This window comes from Odocoileus virginianus, chromosome 16 (assembly GCF_023699985.2).
Source record: "Odocoileus virginianus isolate 20LAN1187 ecotype Illinois chromosome 16, Ovbor_1.2, whole genome shotgun sequence".
NCBI lineage: Eukaryota > Metazoa > Chordata > Mammalia > Artiodactyla > Cervidae > Odocoileus > Odocoileus virginianus.
The window spans coordinates 55,362,458-55,377,497 of record NC_069689.1 but is presented as its reverse complement, the minus strand read 5'-3'; the positions used below and the strand labels follow the sequence as shown (position 1 = coordinate 55,377,497).

The 15,040-nt window shown below is 42.7% G+C and overlaps 1 non-coding gene across 1 annotated transcript; it reads left to right on the top strand.

Annotated features, from left to right (window-relative positions):
- Positions 1-2,559: 2,559 nt before the first annotated feature.
- TRNAG-CCC (transfer RNA glycine (anticodon CCC)) lies at positions 2,560-2,632 on the top strand. Its single transcript has one exon. It is a non-coding gene; the product is annotated as a tRNA-Gly (tRNA).
- The last annotated feature ends 12,408 nt before the right edge of the window (positions 2,633-15,040 follow it).

Here is a 15,040-nt window from a genome sequence, read left to right as displayed (position 1 = left end):
AAAGTTTAAATGTGTTGCTTCAAAATTAAAAAGGTTTAAGGACTTCCCTCTGGGCTCAGACGTTAAGAATCTACCTGCAATGCAGGAGACCAGGGTTCCATCCCTGTGTTGGGAAGATCCCCTGGAGAAGGGAATGGCTACCAACTCCAATTTTCTTTCCTGGTGAATCCCATGGACAGAGGAGCCTGGTGGGCTATAGTCCAGGCTGCAAAGAGTTTATACTTCTGATGTGACAAAAGCTTAACAGTACACTAAAACTTTGGGAACACTATGTCAGAAGGCAGTTTCTCATCTTTGGTCCTGGAGTTATGTTGCAACCTGTGTCTGGAGGCAGCTGCAGGACTAGTTGCTATGAGTTGCTTATCAATGACCACCAGGACTTTGACTTTAAAATTGTATAATTAACGCTAAAGTCTCAAATATATTTGGGCTTTTTGTTTCTCTGGGTTTTTTGTTTTATAAATTTTGGGTTCTTTTGTAACCTCTTATAAGAGCTCTGAGTACTAGGTAAGCCTATTCCCATAGTGAGGCAAAGATAGTTTTGGTTTTGTTTATCCTGGAACCTTTTAAAAATACAAAAATACAATGAAATCTTCTCACCCAACTTCTATCTCCATGATCACTTTTCCTTTTTTTGTTTGTTTTTTGCTAAAGTGTTCAAAGTGAATACTAAATGTGAGATAAGTGTTTTTGTTTTTGTTTTTTTAAATTGGAGTGTAATTGCTTTATAATGCTGTGTTTCTGCTGCACAAGGAAGTGAATCAGCCATCTGTATACATATGACCCCTCTTCTTGGACCTCCCTCCTGCCCCGTCCATACCATCCCTCTAAGTCATCACAGAGCACTGAGATGCACTCCCTGTGATATTCAGTGGCTTCCCACTAGCTATCTATTTTACACATGGGAGTGTATATATCCCTGGCTCAAGAAAATCCCCCAGAGAAGGGAAAGGCTATCCACTCCAGTATTCTTGCCTGGAGAACCCCTTGGACAGAGGAACTTGGTGGACTGTAGTCCATGGGGTCGCAGAGTCAGACACGACTGAAGTGACTTAGTATGTGTGCAGTATATATATGTCAATGCTACACTCCCAATTCATCCCACCCTCCCTAGATAAGTGCAGTTTTATTGAGCTTAAGAAGACAGCTTCAACTGGGGAAATAGAATCAAAAAGCATTAGGGTAATTGGCAGAGAGAGAGAGTGGGAGAGAGACTGAGACAGAAAGAGCAAGGGAGGGAGAGAGGAAGGGAAGAGAGACTGAAATAGAAGAGCATTTAGAATGAGATCACTATATTTATCCCTGTGCTCCTCTCCTGCCCCATTTCCAGTTTTCTCTTCTTCCCACCTACTTTGTTTTTGACTTTGAGACATTAGCAATCTGGGAAACCAGAGACATCTCTAAGCAGAGGGTTTTCTATCACAGTAAAACAAAAGAGAGACCACACCCTTTTCCACCTCCCCTGCCTCCCCCTTGAAGGTTCACAGTCTCACTGCCAACCGTTCACAGGACTGGGTGGCTTCCTTCTCCTTTTTTTTCACAGAAGGGGCTTGACTCTTAATCCTGGAACATGGCCATCTTTCCTTCACCAGCCGGGCTTTGGGAATACAGCAGGGAAAGGAAGGGAAACAAAGAAAGAAATCTGTGACTCCTTGGGGACACCTCACCCTGGAGCTGTATTTCTCCCCAAACTCTCCTATAAATGTCTAAAATTCGGAGTCTGTGAAACTAGGATTTCCACAATGACAGACCCTCAAATTAGTTTGGAGTATAATATTTACAATAAATATTAACCTAAGAAAAACCCTGAGATGATTTGCAATGATAAGAACTCAGTTTAACTCTGTCTTCTCCGGTTTAGCAGTGGAGCTTTTTTTAGGTCACCTATTAATATCTCATGGGATACTTGAACTTTATAAAATGCAGTTTGGGGGAATGCTTCCTTATGATCTGAAATCCCAGGATGGGATAAGTCGATTCTCCCAATTTGTTGAAGGGAAGCTCATTCCATTTGGAGGGTCAGGGGTGATGGAAGATCACAGAGAGTCAGAGCAACTAAGAGGATGTGGGGGTGACGTTAACAGAAAATTCGATTCCAGAGGGCCAGCATGTCTGCTGGTTAAACCGGCAAAGTTGCCAGGCAAAACAGAAAGGAGGGCTTACTTGGGTCTTGAATGAATCTGAGGCAAACTCCAGGAGATGGTGAAGGATAGGGAAGCCTGGCATGCTGCAATTCATGGGATTGCAAAGAGTTGGACACGACTTAGCAACTGAACAACAACAAAGGCACAGGCTCTTCAGTCAGGGTGACCTCGGACCTGCTCCTGGAGCAAAGAGAAGTTCATTCCTGGAAAAGGAATGCAAAGACCACCAGTCCAAGGGAACCTACACTGGCCCAGGAGTTAGAAGAGCAATAGAAAAACTAGTCCAACATTTATGTATGTTTGTAAATAATGATTATTTTTACAACACGCATCGTCATTAAAGAGTTATCTCTTTAAAAAAAAAAAGAGTTATCTCTTTACCCTTGCAAAATGTTTTAAAAGTAAATCGAGGACTTCCCTGATGGTCCAGTGGCTAAGACTCTGTGCTCCCAATACAGAGGACCCAGGTTCAATCCTTGGTCAGGGAACTGGATTCCACTTGCTGCAAATAAGACCTGGGGCAGTCAAATAAAAAATATATGAAAAAAAAAAAAAAGTAAATCACAGGCTATATCGGAAGACAACTACTTGTTTAAGTGATTTCATTGCTCACATTTAGTTCTTTCAAACTATTCTCTTAGTTCTTTCAAACTATGTCTTTCCCTTAGATCTGAACTTTGATTCATCCTCAGAAGTATGTAAACACCCCTCCATGGTGTGCTTGGCATTTAGCTTTGTGGAGACCAGCTTGATTTCTCTTCACGTCTATGTAACTGATGGTAAAAGAACTTCACGACCCAGATAATCACAATGGTGTGATCACCTACCTAGAGCCAGATATCCTGGAATGCAAAGTCAAGTGAGCCTTAGGATGCATCACTATGAACAAAGCTAGTGGAGGTGATGGAATTCAAGTTGAGCTATTTCAAATCCTAAAAGATGATGCTGTGAAAGTGCTGCACTCAATATGCCAGCAAATCTGGAAAACTCAGCAGTGGCCACAGGACTGGAAAAGGTCAGTTTTCATTCCAATCCCTAAAAAAGGCAATGCCAAAGAATGCTTAAACTACCACACAACTGACTCATCTCACACTCTAGGAAAGTAATGCTCAAAATTCTCCAAGCCAGGTTTCAACAGTATGTGAGCTGTGAACTTCCAGATGTTCAAGGTGGATTTAGAAAAAGGAGAGGAACCAGAGATCAAATTTCTAACATCCATTGGATCATCAAAAAAGCAACAGAGTTCCAGAAAAGCGTCTGTTTCTACTTTATTGACTATGCCAAAGCCTTTGGCTGTGTGGACCACAACAAAGTCTGGAAAATTCTTAAAGAGATGGGAATACCAGAACACCTGACCTGCCTCTTGAGAAATCTGTATGCAGGTCAGGAAGCAACAGTTAGAACTGGACATGGAACATCAGACTGGTTCCAAATCAGGAAAAGAGTATGTCAAGGCTATACATTGTCACCCTGCTTATTTAACTTATATGCAGAGTACATCATGAAAAACTCTGGGCTGGATGAAGTGCAAGCTGGAATACAGATTGCTGGGAGAAATATCAATAACCTCAGATATGCAAATGACACCACCCTTATGGCAGAAAGCAAAGAACTAAAGAGCCTCTTGATGAAAGTGAAAGAGAAGAGTGAAAACGTTGGCTTGAGGCTCGACATTCAGAAAACTAAGATCATGGCATCTGGTCCCATCACTTCATGGCAAATAGATGGGGAGACAGTGGAAACAGTGAGAGACTTTATTTTGGGGGGCTCCAAAATCACTTCAGATGATGACTGCAGCCATGAGATTAAAAGACACTTGCTCCTTGGAAGGAAAGTTATGACCAACCTAGACAGCATATTAAAAAGCAGAGACGTTACTTTGCCAACAAAGGTCCGTCTAGTCAAAGCTGTGGTTTTTCCAGTAGTCATGTATAGATGTGAGAGTTGGACTATAAAGAAAACTGAGCACTGAAGAATTGATGCTTTTGAACTGTGGTGTTGGAGAAGACTCTTAAGAGTCCCTGGGACTGCAAGGAGATCCAACTAGTCCATCCTAAGGAAATCAGTCCTGAATATTCATTGGAAGGACAGATGCTGAAGCTGAAGCTCCAATACTTTGGCCACCTGATGTGAAGAACTGACTCATTTGAAAAAACCCTGATGCTGGGAAAGATTGAAGGCAGGAGGAGAAGGGGACGACAGAGGATGAGATGGCCGGATGGCATCACCAACTCAAAGGACATGAGTTTGAGTAAACTCCGGGAGTTGGTGATGAACAGGGAAGCCTGGCGTGCTGTAGTCCATGGGGTCGCAAAGAGTCGGACACGACTGAGCAACTAAACTGAACTGAACTGAACTATGTCACTGGTTTTCTTTTAAAAGCTTAGATTCTTAATAGAAAAATTTTAAAAGCTATTAAATTTTTCACTTTGAAATAATTGTGAATTCACAGGGAGTTGCTAAAACAGTATATAAAGTACTCCATATCCTTCAAGCAGCTTCCCCATGTGGTGACAGCATTTGTAAGTAGAGTTGGGTATCAAAACCAGGACATCAGCATGGCTACCACGATACATGGACTGCATGCCTTATTCAGTCACCAGTTTATTTTACTTTAGGTCATACCATGGCCTCTGGGATCTTAGTTCCCCGACCAGGCATTGAGCCTTCACCCCCCTGCAGTGGAAGTAACCACTGAACCACAAGGGAAGTCCCCATCGCCAGTTTTTATGTGTGTGTATGTGTTTGTGTGTTGTTGTTGTTGTTTAGTCTCTCAGTTGTGTCCAACTCTTTTGCAACTCTATGGACTGTAGCCTTCCAGGCTTCTCTTCCATGGGATTCTCCAGGCAAGAATATTGGAATGGGTTGCCATTCCCTTCTCCAGGGGATTTTCCTGACCCAGGGATCGAACCTGTGTCTCCTGCATTGGCAGATGGATTCTTTACCACTGAGCAACCAGGGAAGCCCCATGTGTATGTGTGTAGTTCTCTGCAATTTTAGATTAGATTCGACTGTTTTACAAACCCTTTCCTTCCTTTGATCCCTGTGATTGTTGCTTGAGTTCAGATCACAGTGTTTCTCGCTTGGAAGAGTCTAAAGATCTCAGCATCCTCTATACTTTGCTGTCTCTCATCCATCATATACTTTCCTGGAAGAATTATCTTCCCAAACTATAAACCCCATTTATCTTCCTGTTTTCAAGCTTTTAAGGACTCCCTTCTTCCAAAGATAAAATCTAAACTGATTTCTGATTTTGCTCTTGTGTTTTTCTTCTTGGCTCCATCTCTCTCTCACTCTTGAAAACATTATTTAAAAATTTTTTTTAATTAAAAAAACTTTTTAACCACACCATTTTGGGATCTTAGTTCCCTGACCAGGGATCAAACCCACACCCTCGGCAGTGGAAGCTCAGAGTCTTCACCACTGGACCACCAGGGATGTCCCCCCTCTCTCTCACTCTTCATCTGCATTCCAGTCTCTTGTAGTTCCCCAACTGCATTCTCACTGGGGACTTCCCTGGTAGCTCAGATAGTAAAGAATCTTCCTGCAATTCAGGAGACCGAGGTTTGATCCATGGGTGAGGAAGATCTCTTGAAGAAGGGAATGACAACCCACTCCAGTATTCTTGCCTGGGAAATCCCATGGACTGAGGAACCCGGAAGGTTACAGTCCATGGGGTTGCAAAGAGTTGGACACAACTGAGCAACTAACACTTTCACTTCATTCTCATTAGGTCTGTGCCTTTGCACATGTTGTCCCTCCTCCCTGGAGTGCCCTCTTGCCTTTGTGAATTTAAAAACTTCCAATTGCTCCATCAAGATTTCCTCCCTCGGGGAACCTTCCTCTTCTTTGCTCCCATAGTCTGTTTTTCTTGCTTCTTAATTCAGCACTTCTGGCATAGCTATTATACTCATCTAGTGTATGTCAAGAACATATTCAGGACTTCCTTGGTGTCTTGATGGTAAACAATCTACCTGCCAATAAAGACTCGATCCCTGATCCGGGAAGATCCCATGTGCCACAGAGCAACTAAGCCTGTGGGCCACAACTGAGCCTGTGCTCTAGATCCCATGCCCTGCAACAAGAGAAGCCACTGCAATGAGAAGCCCATGCTCCACAACTAGAGAGTAGTCCCTGCTCGCTGCAGCTGGAGAAAGCCCATGTGCAGCAATGAAGACCTAGCACAGCCAAAAATAAATAAATAAATAAAATTATTTAAAAAGATTATATATTCAAAGAGTCAACATGACTGACTGAGCGACTGAACTGAACTGAATATATTCAAGCAATAGAATCCTGACTTTAAAAAGTGGCTTCAACTAGTGGGGATTGTTTTTTTCCTAAGAAGATAGACAACAGCAGACAGTTCCTAGCAAGGACTATGGGCAACAATGTCATCAGGATGGCAGGGACTATCTATATGACTCCACCATCCCCAAAGTCCAGCTTGCCCCCCCTTTTCACAGGGTGGCTGCTGCTACTTGCCTGCATTCCATTCAGGAAGTGAAAAAGCTCTGTCTATATCTTTTCATGCGGTGGGAAAGGCTTTTCCAGAATACCCTTCAACAGACTTTTGTTTAGATTTCATTGGCCTTAATTGTATTGAGTAGTCATTTCTAGCTAGAAGGGAAGAGAAATGAAAAATAATTTATTTTCCAATCTCTATAAAGAAGGAGAACAAAGAGAGAAAAGAGTTGGAACTAGGTGTATAGTGAATCAATCTACAAAACAGTACCCCCATTAGATTAAGAATCATCTCCCAGAAGACACGAATACTCTATTGATTTTTGTCCTAAATCTCTAGTACCTAGAACAGTATTTGCCCTTAGTAAATGCTTATGTGAATCCTCACAAGTGTTTGAATGAACACATGCAAGATAAATACCAAGAATTAAGGAAAAACATTTAAGAGTTGTCTTTTTGTTGTTGTTGTTTTGTTTTTAAACTTTTTTATTTTGTAGTGGGATGCAGCCAATTAACAATGTTGTGTTAGTTTCAGATGAACATATACATGTATCCATTTTCCCCCACTCTATGCCCCGACCAGTAATGCTGAAGAAGCTGAAGTTGAACAGTTCTATGAAGACCTACAAGACCTTCTAGAACTAACGCCCCAAAAAGGTGTCCTTTTCATTATAGGGGACTGGAATGCAAAAGTAGGATATCAAAAATACCTGGAGTAACAGACAAATTTGGCCTTGGAGTACAGAATGAAGCAGGGCAGAGGCTAATAGAGTTTTGCCAAGAGAACGCACTGGTCATAGCAAACACCCTCTTCCAACAATACAAGAGAAGACTCTACACATGGACATCACAGATGGTCAATACTGAAGTCAGATTGATTATATTCTTTGCAACCAAAGATGGAGAAGCTCTATACAGTCAGCAAAAACAAGACCAGGAGCTGACTATGGCACAGACCATGAACTTATTGCCAAAATCAGACTTAAATTGAAGAAAGTAGGGAAAACCACTAGACCATTCAGGTATGACCTAAGTCAAATCCCTTATTATTACACAGTGGAAGTGAGAAATAGATTTAAGGGACTAGATCTGATAGACAGAATGCCTAATGAACTATGGACAGAGGTTCATGACATTGTACAGGAGACAGGGATCAAGACCACCCCCAAGAAAAAGAAATGAAAAATGGCAAAATGGTTGTCTGAGGAGGCCTTACAAACAGCTGTGAATAGAAGAGAAGTGAAAGGCAAAGGAGAAAAGGAAAGATATATCCATTTGAATGCAGAGTTCCAAAGAATAGCAAGGAGAGTTAAGAAAGCCTTCCTCAGCGACCAATGCACAGAAATAGAGGAAAACAATAGAATGGGAAAGTCTAGAGATCTCTTCAAGAAAATTAGAGATACCAAGGGAACATTTCATGCAAAGATGGGCACAATAAAGGACAGAAATGGTATGGACCTAACAGAAGCAGATTTTAAGATAAAGTGGCAAGAATACACAGAAGAACTATACAAAAAAGATCTTCACAACCCAGATAATCACAATGGTGTGATCACTCACCTAGAGTCAGCCATCCTGGAATGCAAAGTCAAGTGAGCCTTAGGATGCATCACTATGAACAAAGCTAGTGGAGGTGATGGAATTCCAGTTGAGCTATTTCAAATCCTGAAAGATGATGCCGTGAAAGTTCTGCACTCAATATGCCAGCAAATCTGGAAAACTCAGCAGTGGCCACAGGACTGGAAAAGGTCAGTTTTCATTCCAATCCCTAAGAAAGGCAATGCCAAAGAATGCTTAAACTATCACACAACTGACTCATCTCACACTCTAGGAAAGTAATGCTCAAAATTCTCCAAGCCAGGTTTCAACAGTATATGAGCCGTGAACTTCCAGATGTTCAAGGTGGATTTAGAAAAAGGAGAGGAACCAGAGATCAAATTTCTAACATCCGTTGGATCATCAGAAAAGCAAGAGAGTTCCAGAAAAACATCTGCTTCTACTTTATTGACTATGCCAAAGCCTTTGGCTGTGTGGACCACAACAAAGTCTAGAAAATTCTTAAAGAGATGGGAATACCAGATCACCTGACCTGCCTCTTGAGAAATCTGTATGCAGGTCAGGAAGCAACAGTTAGAACTGGACATGGAACAACAGACTGGTTCCAAATCAGGAAAAGAGTATGTCAAGGCTATACATTGTCACCCTGCTTATTTAACTTATATGCAGAGTATATCATGAAAAACTCTGGGCTGGATGAAGTGCAAGCTGGAATACAGATTGCTGGGAGAAATGTCAATAACCTCAGATAGGCAGATGACACCACCCTTATGGCAGAAAGTGAAGAAGAACTAAAGAGCCTCTTGATGAAAGTGAAAGAGAAGAGTGAAAACGTTGGCTTGAGGCTCGACATTCAGAAAACTAAGATCATGGCATCTGGTCCCATCACTTCATGGCAAATAGATGGGGAGACAGTGGAAACAGTGAGAGACTTTATTTTGGGGGGCTCCAAAATCACTTCAGATGATGACTGCAGCCATGAGATTAAAAGACACTTGCTCCTAGGAAGGAAAGTTATGACCAACCTAGACAGCATATTAAAAAGCAGAGACATTACTTTGCCAACAAAGGTCCATCTAGTCAAAGCTGTGGTTTTTCCAGTAGTTATGTATGGATGTGAGAGTTGGACTATAAAGAAAACTGAGCACTGAAGAATTGATGCTTTTGAACTGTGGTGTTGGAGAAGACTCTTGAGAGTCCCCGGGACTGCAAGGAGATCCAACTAGTCTATCCTAAAGGAAATCAGTCCTGAATATTCATTGGAAGGACTCACCCTGAAGATGAAACTCCAATACTTTGGCCACCTGATGCGAAGAACTGACTCACTTGAAAAGACCCTGATGCTGGGACAGATTGATGGCAGGAGAAGGGGACGACAGAGGATGAGATGGCTGGATGGCATCACCAACTCAAAGGACATGAGTGAGTAAACTACGGGAGTTGGCGATGGACAGGGAAGCCTTGCATGCTGTAGTCCATGGGGTTGCAAAGAGTCAGACATGACTGAATGTCTGAATTGAACTGAACTGCTTCTCCCCCAAACTCAGTCATACATATACATGTATCCATTCTCCCCCAAACTCTCCTCCCATCCAGGCTGCCACATAACACTAAGCAGAGTTCTGTGTGCTATACAGGAGGTCTGTGTTGATTTGTTGTTTTTTAGTCACCAAGTCATGTCTGAATCTTTTGGAACTTCATGGACTGTAGCCTGCCAGACTCCTCTGTCCATAGAATTTCCCAGCCAGGAATATTGAAGTAGGTTTCCATTTCCTTCTCCAGGGGATCTTCCCATCCCAGGAACTGAACCCATTTCTCCTGCATTGGCAGGCAGATTCTTTACCACTGTGCCACCAGTTGGTTGTCTATTTTAAGTATAGCAGTGTGTACAGGCAACCATAAGTTCATTCTCTAAGTCTGTGAGTCTGTTTCTGTTCACTCAGCACGAACAGGTTGTCATGAATAAGAGTTGTCTTTTTTTTTTTTTGGATCAGACAAAGAAGGTTGTTTCCTCTCCAGCCATCTAATGCAACACACAGGTATAGAAGCACAAAGAAGCAAGGATTTGTTCTGTAAGGGTGAGTACCAGCAGCAGTCAGGGCATAAAAGCTCAGGTCCATTCATTGCCTTTCTCTGCAGGTTACTAGTGTGTTACTAGTGGGAGCAGAATGGATGGCAGGTTCTAGGGCAAAGCCAGCAACACTTTGGGGGTATCCAGTGAAACTTAGAAGCAGGGAGGAGAAGAGAAGGGTAAGTTCAGAGACAGGAAGCAAGCCTAGGAACTGGCATCACCTCCTGATGGTTTTTTACTTCCTGGGTGAGAGGTTTTTTTTTTTTTAAGATGGTAGAACATTTCATTGGAAATTTCTTTCCCTACATTTTAATTCCCTTTAGTTATCCAGGCTCTTCAGTAAAATAAACCTCATGTATACAGTCCTGTGAGGGGTTGTTTTAGGGGCCTCTAGGAGAATCTCTAAGTGAAGGTTAGGGTTCTCACATCACCCTTCAGAAATCAGCACAGTAGTAGTAACACTGCAGCGATTTAATTTAGTCTTTAAGTCATGTCCAATTTTTTGTGACCCCATGAACTGTAGCCTGCCAGGCTCATCTGTCCACGGATTTTCCAGGCAAGAATACCAGAGTGGGTTGCCATTTCCTCCTCCAGTGAAATTGCCCAACCCAGGGATCGACCCCATGTCTCTTGCATTGACAGGTGCATTTTTTACCATTGAGTCACAAAGGATTCCCTGGTAACACTGCTTGAGCATGTATATTCCTAAACTTTTGGGGCTGGACCAACCATCAAGATAGTGATGGCCAACAGCAGCAGAATGGTGCACCCTGTCAAAATGATGACTCGGGACCAGACTTGGGACTTACAGCAAATCCTATCATCCCAAAATATACTGAAGAAGGAAGTCTCTAGAATGTAGAGTAGAGATGGAAAAGAGGATGCTGGAATTCAGCTGTGCCACTTATTAATTGTGACCTGCAGTACATTTTCATCCTTTCTAAACCTCACCTGACCTCAGTATAGGCTTATTGAGGATTCAATGAGAAAGTGCACAAGAAACATGTAGAATATATTTTGTGCTTAATAGTTAAAACTGCTATCTTAGAAATATCCTAGAAAGTTGTTTCCTATCCCTACCCTCATTACGGACAAGGAGAAACTGAATGAAAATGGTGTAAAGAAAAAGGTGTAAAGGTACGAAAATGTATTGCCATGGTACTGTGGGATAGCTCTGTATTTTATTATTTTTTTAAGATTTTAGTTTTTATTTTATTTGTCTGTAGTCGGTCTTAGTTGCTGCATTTGGGATCTAGTTTCCTTATCAGGGATGTGGAACTTGGGCCCTCTGCATTGGGACCGTGAAATCTTAGCCATTGGACCACCAGGGAAGTTCCTTGGATAGCTCTGTATTCGTGTTTATCATATTATTCAAAAGTTATTTTTGTATCAGTTCCTACCACTAAGACTGTCATGTGGAGAGAGAGGTCTGGCTGAGCCATCTGGTATACCCAACACATGCAGCACAGTGTAAGGCACACAGAATTGTTCAACAAACATCAGTGGAACTGAGCTGTCCCACAGCTAACCTGTTCACACTCTTCTCCTTCACACTGCCTCTCTTACTAATGTGACCTATCCCCAACCTCCAGCCTTCCTTCTGGCCTTTTGGAGTGTCCTCGGAAGCCTGGAGCTGGCGTTTTCATTAAATAAGGGCTTCCCAGGGACAACCACCCTTTCCCTTCCTGTCCATTCTTGGGCCGGCCAGAAAGTCACAGTTCACAACAGGAAACCAATTGCTTTGTGCTATCAGAAGACATTTCCTTCACAGCACAAAACGTCTGAGTAATAATTTTGAGCCGGGCTTCACCCATTTCCTGTGAGAGGAGGCAAGTTCGCCCACCCCTGTCCTGTAGAGCCTCACTTGCCAACCCTGCGGTGATGCAATGCCTTCTGTGCTGGGAGGATGGCCCACTAGGTCCAGCATCCTGTGTAGCAGACTCACTTGGGACGGTTTTCCAACATTCATGCAGAACAGAGTCACTGTGACTAATTTATACTGCTGTCTGAATACACAGGCAGCTTTGGGAGTAAAAACTCCTTGTGTCAAGAAAGTCATAGCTTTCTCTAAAAGTCAAGACCCAATTTGGCAACCAGGAGTTCACAGATGTCAGGGACCATGAAAAGTAAATGGAACTGCTTCTTGGTAGCTCCCTTATTACTTCTTCAGTCTGTAGGGGAAAGTGACCATGTTGAGTAGAAATGAGCTTTGTTTGTTCCACTATCTCAGGACAGGGGACAGAGCACCTGGGACAGGTGATATTGTATAGTCTAAGATGCCTAAAAAAGGAAGACTCTAGTCCTCCTTAATGATCACATTATATATATATATATATATATATATATATATATATATAGAGAGAGAGAGAGAGAGAGAGAGAGAGAGATGTATATATATATTTTAATATTGCCTTCCAATTTTCCTTCTCTTTAAATTGTTACTGGAGTATAGCTGATGTACCAATTTGTGTTACTTTCTGCTGAATAGAAAAGTGAATCAGTTATACATATACATGCATCCAGTCTGGTTTTTTTTTTTTTTTTTAGATTCTTTTCCAAGGTAGGTCTTTACAGAGTATTGAGTAGAGTTCACTGTGCTATACATGGGTGAATGCTAAGTTGCTTCAGTGTGTCCAACTCTTTGCAACCCTATGGACTGTAGCCTTCCAGGCTCCTCTGTCCTTGGGATTCTCCACGCAAGAATACCGGAGTGGGGAGGAGTCATGCCCTCCTCCAGGGGATCTTCCCGACCCAAGGATTGAACCTGCGTCTCCGGCTCGTGCATTGCAGGTGGATTCTTTACCATTGAGCCACTGGGGAAGCCCTTGTGCTATATAGTAGGATTTTATTTATTTATTTACTTTTTTGGCTGCACCATGCAGCATGTGGGATCTTAGTTCCCCAAAAAGAGATTGAGCCCACACACCCTGCACTGGAAGTGCCGAGTCTTAACTGCTGGATCACCAGAGAAATCCCCACATTAAATCTTTTAATAGTAACTCTGAAAGAGTTTAGACATTCTTGTACAATTGCTCCCATTTTGCAAAAGGGAACATGGAGGCCTGAAAAGGAAAATAACTTCTCAAAATTTACAGAGCAAATCAGTGGCTGAATCGGGTTAGATTTCAGGCTTCTTCATATACAGCACCATGGCATCCCCAGAGGTGAATATTTGAATCCCTTTCTTCTTACACTGTCTTACAGACCTTCTTATGTGGACTCCAGGTCTCATCTACTAGGTAGCAGAACTCTGTGTGTTTCTAAAAGCAAAAGGCAGCAGGAACTCCCAGCTTCTAGAGAATTTGGACAAATTTATTTCTCCCTACATCATTGTAGACAGGAAGCGAAAGACAGTGGTATGGCCCTGGGCTTCTTTTCACCATCCTTAGCTGAAGATATTTAATGTTTCCAGGGAGACAGAGAAAGACAGAGGAGCCTAGCATGCTACAGTCCATGGGGTCACGAAGAATCAGACAGGACTTAGCAACTGAGCAACAACAACAGGAAGTGCTAATGAGGAGGGTGGTTATCTGGGAGTTTACCTATAGGAGAGCCTACCTGTAGAAGGTGAGCCTGTCAGAACACACAAAAGCTTCCTTCCTCTTCTGAGAGCAGTGGCCACACCACAGTGATGGTGGCTCAAGTTGGAAAGACAGAGCAGAAGCATCAAGCAGTCCATTTCTTTGTGGTAAAACCAGCATTGGAAATACTCAGCACAGGTGGCAAGGATGCAGAACCTGCAGAAATCAAGTGACTTCAAGATGCACATTGGACAGTGCAAAAGCCAAGGCTATGAGAAGTTCCCTGAAGCTAAAGGGAGATGTCCTACCCCTGGACAGACAGGGACAGTGTAGGACACATAGGCGATCATATGGACTGGACCAGAACCAGTCTTCTCTCCAGTCCCCTAGGGGGAAGGAGCTTGTGGATGGTTGGATATGGGCATGTACATACATTTTCTATAGTTTTCAATTCATAGAGTGGGTTTTCCCACTTTCTTTCTTTCCTTCTTCTTCCCTTCCTCCCTTCCTCTTTTCTTCCTTTCTTTGTTCCTTCTTTCTTCCTCCCTCCCTCCTTTCCACCCCTCCCTCCCTCCCTCACTCCCTCTCTCCCTCACTTCTTCCGTCTCTCCCTCCCTCCCTCCCTTTTTTCTTTCACCACATGGCATGCAAGATCTTAGTTCCCCAACCAGGAATTGAACCTGTGCCCCGTGCAGTGGGCGTCACCATTTTCAACCCATGCTTTTGCCTTTACATGACTTCCAAAGGTAAACTCCCTCCTGGGTATTTTTATAGATAAATACTTTATCCAGCAGGGTCCCAAGAGAAAATGAATGGCACACTCAAACTTGAGTAATTTGAGGAGGATTTGATAAACAGGGTGATTATACAGGAGTGGACATTAAGGCAGTGGTGCAGCTATCTGGGGTTTGTAAGCTCAAAGAGACAAGAGAAGGGACCAGGCACGGAATCTAAAGGGAGAGAGTCTCTTACAGAAGGTGCTTTGAGAGAGACACAATCAAGGAACTTCCCTGGTGGTCCAGTGGTTAGGACTCTGTGCTTCCACTTCAGGGGGCACAGGTTTGATCCCAGGTCAGGGAACTAAGGTCCCACATGTCACATAGTAGGACCAAAAAAAAAAAAGAAAGAAAGAAAGAAAAGTAAAATCTTTAATCTTAAAAAAAGAGAGAGAGACAGTTAATTTCAGGCAGGTTCAAAGGGAGAAAGGTTTCCCTGGTGGCTCAGATGGTAAAGAATCCACCTGTGGTGCAGGAGACCTGGGTTCGATCCCTGGGTTGGGAAGA